This window comes from Bos indicus, chromosome 19 (genome assembly GCF_029378745.1).
Source record: "Bos indicus isolate NIAB-ARS_2022 breed Sahiwal x Tharparkar chromosome 19, NIAB-ARS_B.indTharparkar_mat_pri_1.0, whole genome shotgun sequence".
NCBI classification, from domain to species: Eukaryota; Metazoa; Chordata; class Mammalia; order Artiodactyla; family Bovidae; genus Bos; species Bos indicus.
In genome coordinates, this window is record NC_091778.1 from 14,522,303 (window position 1) to 14,530,333 (window position 8,031).

Sequence of the window (8,031 nt, forward strand, 5' to 3'; positions counted from 1 at the left end):
TCTCATCTTTCTGCTAATCAACATTTCTACTGAGCCAGGCCCAGGATGTCCAATGCAACCCAGATAAATCTTAGGTCAGTCTCAGTCTTGATGATACCCAAAAGGAGCCCTAAGAGCTTCCAAAAGCACTGATTGGCAATGAAGTCTTTACCAAACCCTTTTGGACAAGCAGCAAAGTGGAGAAGAAAATCACATCACATACAACATACAGCAAAACTCTCTCAAAAATCCTTTTTTAGGTCTGTCTTTCCCCAAAGTCTTGTAGGTCGCTGTATCTCACACCCCTTTTTTCCTTTGTCTCTTCTAAAATTTCAGTTCTACTCTTTTTTCCCTCCACCACATGCCAACTGCATTGATTCTAGTCTGATCCAGCTTTTACTGCTAATAACTTTATGCTGTTTTTGGGGTGGGAACTTTATAGATGTGCCTATCATCTGATCAGCTCAGACGTGGGAATGTGGGGGGTGGACAGTAAGTGGTTTAAAGGTAAAGTACACCATAACATTTTGTTTCCTGCTCATCAGAAGCCTTCAAATGTCTCACAGCCTTGCAGGGGGAAGATGAATTTAAATGGTTATACCATACACAGTGACACTTTCTGTGGGATAGGTCCAGCACCCAACATGTGCAAAGAGATGGCCTGATCCATTTTGGGGCATGCGCCCAAGAGGAGGTGGCACTGATCCAGCACTTGAAGGACAGCTCGGCATTCATCTGATGGGAGGATGGAAAAGAAAGGGGAAAGGAATGGGCATTATGCCTCATCTCCTGGTACATGGCGTCCGTTAACTTCTTTATTAATTACACATCCACTGCAATTATTTTGGGAGGTGGGTGTATATTAATATTCCCCTTTTACTGATTTGAAGATTGAGGCCCAAAGGAAAAATTAAGTTCTCAAAGTCACCTAGAGAGTATTTGGCACAAGTAGAATCGAATGCTGATCTCTATGGCTTCAAAACATTTATGATGGGCAGGTGGATAGAGAGGAGGAGAACTTCAAATAGCCCCGTTTGTGGAGGGCTAAAGGTAGGAAAGAAGACTCTGGTCATCACGTATAGGAGACAATGGGGTACCGACCGGTGTAAACAACACACCACCATTGGTGACAAGGTGGGAAAGACTATGAATGTGTATCTGCTCATTTTTGTATAACAGATCTCTGAAAAGATACCCAAGAATTGGGGATGTTGGTTGCCTTTGGGGTGGAAACTAGGGATGGGGGAGCCCTGGGGGATAGGAGGGGGCCATTTCACACTCCCTTATACGCTCTTTGAAACCTGAATCATGTGAATGTGTACCCTGTTCATAAATAAACCACGTTGTTCTTAGAACATACACATAAGGAAAAGAATAAGCATTATGCAGCAACACTAAAATTCGAAATAAAACCATGCCCAGACGTTGATCATGCACTTGAGGGGGCATGAGATGGGTCGCTTCTGGGTCTAGAGCTTGACCCTGGTGGAGAAGGGATGTGTGTGGGGGCCTGGGGAGGAGAGCCCTGGTGAATCTGAGTCAGCAGTGAGGCTCACTCAGCTCGCTGGTGTCTGGATGCTCCCTCTCCAGCCTGATGGGTGAGGGGCTGTCAGATGGAGGAGGGGGATACAGGAGAGACGTCCGAGATGGGACGGGACATTTGGGCAGTTGGGGCCGATTTGTTGCCATTTTCACGGGCAGGCTTGGGAATTAAGTGGCATGAAATTGAGCACAGATAAGGTCCCCCCCTAGAGACAGGGCAGCCCTCGCCCAGGCAGGGAGAATGCAGAGGGGGCGGGGGTGGGCGGGGTGGCCAGGCGCCACGCTCGGCTGCTTCTGGGTGCAGATGGAGGGAGAATGGAAGGGGGCTGGGCCGGCTCCTCCCCCCAGACCCCTCCCCGCCCTCCTCTCCCTGCAGACAGGCAGAGGGTCTGCCAGACCCCAGCGTCTGCCGAGCCTGGGCTGCTTCCCTTGTGCCCAAGGACCCCTGGGAGTCAAGGTTGGGGGTAGCGGCCGAGCAGGAGCCCCATTCAGACCTTCTTGCTTCTCTCAGCATCTCTCTGCTGCCAGTTGCCCAGGATGGGAACTTTCGGGAGACAGAGAATCTGTCCCCTCTTCTGGGTGGGAAAGAAGTGAATGAAACAGAACATCTACTGGGGAGCTAAGGGGACCTGGGTTCCAGTTTGTGTTCCAACACTGTGGCCGCCAGTGAACAGGTCATCTTTTTCTAACGTGCTCAGTTGTGTCCAATTCTTTGAGACCCCATGGACTGTGGTCTGCCAGGTTCCTCTGTCCGTGGAATTCTCCTGGCAAGACTATCGGAATGGTGTGCCATTTCCTACTCTAGGGGATCCTCCAGACTCAGGGATTGAGCCCCCATCTCCTGCATCTCCTGTAGCAGCAGGTGGATTCTTTACCACTGAGCCACCTGGGAAGCCCCCTCCTTATCTGTAACATAATACTAACATCCAGCACATATATGACCATATATTTGATCACATGTCTGGCATTGTTTTAAAAGTCTTGTATACTCTGGCAACTCGTTTGACCTCAAAAATAAATACCTTATCAGGTGGTAATTTTACCAGTTACACTTCTGTTACAAAAATGAGAAATCATCTGGCCAGTGAGTGGTGAATATGGGATTTGCTATTGAACATTCTGCTACTTCACGGAGTCAAGGGAAAGGGAAAGGGAAATGAGATGATAAGGCCTTCCCTGGTGGTCCAGTGGTTAACAGTCCCCCTTGCAATGCAGGGGGCTTCCCTGTTAGCTTGGACAGTAAAGAATCTGCTTGCAGTGAGGGAGATCCAGGTTCTATCTGTGAGTTGGGAAGATCCCCTGGGGAAGGGCATGGCAACCCACTCCAGTATTCTTGCCTGGAGAATTCCACAGACAGAGGAGCCTGCGGGCTACAGTCCACGGGGTCTCAAAGAGTCGGACACGACTGAGCCACTAGCACTTTCACTTTCACTTGCAATGCAGGGGACGTGGGTTTGCTCTCTGGTCAGGGAACGAAGATCTCTCATGCTGTGGGACAACTAAGCCCGTGTGCCCCAACTACAGAGAAGCCTGTGTGCCTGGAGAAGCCCACTCACCACAACAAAGACCAGTGCAGCCAAATAAAAATAAGTGTTTTTTAAAAATGAGACCATGAGCATTTATCGCTTAACCCATGGTCCGTAGGCAACCCAGAGCTGCTGGCTTCCCTTCAGTGGGGAACTGGAAGTTCAAATACAAAGCATCAGAACCAGAAGGAAGAGCCGGAACCACCTTGATTGCATTCTTATGGGCTGCTGCTGCTGCTAAGTCGCTTCAGTCGTGTCCGACTGTATGCAATCCCATAGACGGCAGCCCACCAGGCTCCCCCATCCCTGGGATTCTCCATGCAAGAACACTGGAGTGGGTTGCCATTTCCTTCACCAATGCATGAAAGTGAAAAGTGACAGTGAAGTCTCTCAGTCGTGTCCGACTCTTAGCGACCCCATGGACTGCAGCCTACCAGGCTCCTCCATCCTTGGGATTTTCCAGGCAAGAGTACTGGAGTGGGGTGCCATTGCCTTCTCCAACTCTTACAGGTTGGAGAGATGGAAAATGAGGCCCGTAGAAGGGAAGTGACTCGTACAAGGTCACACATCAAGTTGGGGCTGGGCTAGGACTGACGGGCTCAGTGACCCACACCCTTGCTCTTTCGGGGTCCTGAGGACAATCTGGGCCTTTGGGGAGAGTGGCCGACCCTCTTTCCCACGAGGAGAAGCCTGGAATTTCCATCTCCATGGGGGCTGTGAGCTCCGAGTCCTCCCTCCCCAGGCAGAGTGAGACCTAGCCCCCAACCCCCGTCGGGGTGAGGGGCACAGACAGCCTCAGTCTGCCAACCTGGCCCCCTCCCCCTGGGCAGAGCAGTGCCCTACAATTAGGAAGGCTGTGTTTGCCTCAGCACCGGGCCCGACCAGCCCATGAAAGCCATGAGGAACCCCGCAGGTGGCCAGGGGGAGGACAGGCCCCATGGTGCTTAATAGGACCTAATCTCCTCCAGCGTTGTCAGAAATGAAAATGAAAACAGCCGTGATTTTGTGGTTTAAAAATTAGCATGTGTGCCTACATGGTAAGCCCCTGGCCTGCATTACCATACAGATTTATCCCAGGCCCAGCACGCGGGCAAAATATGTAATTACACACAGACTCGGGGTGGCAACGTTGCTCCTCTTCCCCATCTATATAATATGGGTTTTTCAAAATGAGACTCCATCTGGAATTTTGTGAGGGCCTGTATTATGAAGGGGGCTTCCTTCCAAGAATCCACCTGCCAATACAGGAGACACAGGAGACAGGGGTTCGATCCCTGGGTCGGGAAGATCACCTGGAGGAGGCGACGGTAACCCACTCCAGTATTCTTGCTGGAAAAATCGCATGAACAGAGGAGCCCCGAGGGCTCTAGTCCATGGGTTAGAAAAGAGTCGGACACGGCTGACTGAGCACACGCACATTTTATCAGAGATGCTGCTGGTGATGGATTTGGGAAGAGGAAGTGTCTCAACCTCAACACCAGTATGTGAGGAGGGGGTACATAGACGTGTCTGTCAACTGAAGAACCACCTCCCTGGGCCAGGGGAAAGGAAGGCAGGGAAGGGAAAGCTTTACTAAAAATCACTGTGCTGACTATGCTGCAGGTCCCACCCAGTGCTCCCATGCACATTCTCTCTTTTCATCAGCACAGGAAGCCCGAGAAGATTGCATCTTTATCCCCACTTGAAAGATGAGGAAACCGAGGCTGGTAAATGGTGAAGCCCAAGATTCCAACTCATGTCTCCAGAGTCTACGCTCTTTTCAAAATGCTACATATGGCCCCCAACCGCATTAGGCTGTCTTCATCGGACCAGTGACCTTAGCTGAAGTCATTGCGGAAGGAAGGGGTGATGGATGCGGGAAAATAGGCCAACGTTCAACCATGAAGATTTGAAGGGCAATCAGGGTCTTCATGTTGGGAACTGGTGGTAGGAAAAGAGAAAGACACAGACCCCAGCTATTAGCACAGAAACTGACGCACAGTAGATATAACAAATGAATAGTTGATGGAATGAATGGACCAAAGCCCTAAAAGAAACATCAGTGTCAGGGCTTCCCTGGTGACTTCAGTGGTAAAGAATCCACCTGCCCATGCAGGAGACTTGGGTTTGATCCCTGGTCTGGAAAGACCCCACACGCCTTGAGCAATCGAGCCTGTGTGCCACAACTATTGAGCCTGTGCTCAAGAGCCCTCGAGGTGCAGCTACTAAAGCCTGCATGTCCTAGAGCCTTGGTCTGCAGCAAGAGAAGCCACCACAATGAGAAGCTCCCACAACACAACTAGTGTAGCCCCCGCTTGCCACAACTAGAGAAAACCCTGCACAGCAACAAGGACCTGCCACAGCCAAAACCAAATAAATACATTTAAAGAAAAGCAAACTTTAAAATCTGTGTCTTCATTCAATATTGGGTGATGGACAATGTCAAGATACTGCATGAAAAGAATAAACCAACAGCCCCAGTGTGGGATCAATGTCCCCATCCAGAATTGGGTAGGAAAGGGAGTTGACATTCCAATGGAGGGATCAATACTCCAATGAAGATTCGGTTGAGGTAATCAGTGTCCCATGTGGGGATCAATGTCCCAATACAGAGTTGGTTGAGGAGAATCAATATCCCACCATAGGGATGGGTAAGGGAAGCAACATCCCAACGTAGAGATCGATGCCCCGATTCCGTCAGTTAAGAAGAATCAATGCCCCAATATCAGGATCAATGGCAGTCAGTGTTATACAAAGATGAGCATGACAGTGCACGTCCCCATATGAGATCCACGATGGCCAAAGTTCCACTTTAGGGGTGGACGGAGGTTCATGTCCCAGTATAGACATCAGCTTGCCAATATGGAGAACAATAGAATAGCTATCCATGACTTCTACTTCCCTAGGGGGTTTTTCCTTCTCTTATTTGCTTTAAAGGGGCAGTTCCCAGGCTCCCTGGCCCTTTTGACCCTCTGGCTCAGTCTTCCATGGAAGAAAAATTGAGAATGGGATCAGTGTTCTGCCTGCAACATGGTCCAGCCTCGTTATCCACAGCAGTTCCCCTTGGAAGGCTCCCATTCTCTCGTCTGTCTCCAGAGCCAGCTTGCAAGTGTGTGCAGAGAAACCCACCAGCCTGGGAGAGGCTTCCTACTTCACAGAGAATATTTCCTGCAGGGAGACCAGACCTTGGGCTGTCCAAGGCTCAGCACAAATCAATAGTAGGTAACATACAGCCACAACCAGTTGGTTCTTGCCTCATTGGACTGGTGCATGAGTGTGTGCTAAGTAGCTTCAGTCATGTCTGACTCTTTGCAACCCTATGGACTGTAGCCTACCAGGCTCCTCTGTCCAAGGGGATTCTCCAGGCAAGAATACTAGAGTGGGTTGCCGTGCCCTCTTCCAGGGGATCTTCCCGACTCCGGGACTGAACCCACGTCTCTTACATCTCCTGCATTGGCAGGCAGGTTCTTTACCACTAGCGCCACCTTGGAAGCCCCATTGGACTGATACACATCCAAAAATCAGTCATCGTGTTATTTAACATTACACCTGTCATCTAAACGATTGCCTCCCCCCATTTAACAGAAGGGAAAAGCGCGGCCCAGAGGAGCAAACTGACTGGCCTCAGAGAAGTGGCAGAGATAGACGAGAAGCATGATATCCTGTCTGCCAGCCCAACCCTTTTCCAGTCACATGAGGTTGACATGACCGAGGCCCCCCCACCCATTGTCAACACCCACACCCTCTGCCCCCACTTAGGTGTATTCTGGGAGTTAATCATACAGTTTAGGAAAGGGGGTTGAAAGCATAGCTCCCCCAAACCTTCACTTTCCTGCATCTTCCCCATCACTCCTCTAACCCCTAGGAGCTGGGGGACAGGATGAAGTTCCCTGTTGCTCTCCAAGGTTGGAGATGTAGTTGGAGGGTGAGATGGGTAAGCCACACAGCCTCAGCCACCGCAGGGGCTTAAGGGGAGGGAGTGACTCTTCTGCTCAGACAAAGGCTGGCCAAGGCATCTGTCGGCTGACTCTTGTGTCTCGCAGCTGCTCAACAGTCAGACTCCAGGCAGGTGCCAGTTTGTGGAGGGAGGGGAGCACGGCTGCAAGTGCTCACATCCCACTTCCTCCTCTCACAGCCCCACACCCCCCACCTCACACGCACACACAGGCAAGGCCTCCCGTTGCCCCTCCTGCCCCAACAAGCCCACCCTGTGCCCCTGAGACCCAGCACTTTGGGGGCAGGACCCCCAGCCCTCACGGCCTCCCCCCACCGTGGACTCCTCCTGCCAAGCCCGCTGCCAGCGCCCTTGGGGACCTTTGCCCAGCCAAGGAGGAGCTCGGAGGAGGGGGGAGGTGTCTGGCGGGAGATGGGACCTTGTGCTTAATGGGATGTCTCTCCTTTAAGCTTCTCTGGCTGGGATCGGGGGCTTCCTGGAGACCTCCTAAGAAGCTGGAGGCTCCAATTCTTCCAACTGGAAAGGTGGGGAGGCCAGATACACAAGCTCACAGAGCTGGGCAGACATGGATGGAAGAGTGGGAGAGCCCATGGTATTGTCAGACTAAGGGAAAAGAACAGGGTGTGTGTGTGTGTGTGTGTGTGTGTGTGTGCTACACACGTGAGAACACACCCAAACACACAGGCATATTCGCCCACATTTTTGTATATACACATGCGTGTGCGCGTGTGCACACATACACACACACACACAGGGCTATGTGACAAGTTGGAAAAGTGTTTCAAGTAAGTGCCCAGTCGGAGCTCTGCACACTCCAACTTTTCAAAAATTTTTTTATTTACTTACATATTTATTTATTTAAGTCACACTACCACCCCCACTCCCAATCTGAGAAGAAAAAAATTTAAGGCAGCGGAGACTCCTCCATTTAGGCGACTAATTGTAAAATCTATTTTATTGTCCACATATTTTATTTTTAATTCTACGGGCAGAGGAGAATATGGTAAGGGCAGCAGGGGAGGGGGATGGATGGGGGGTGCCAGTGGTGGT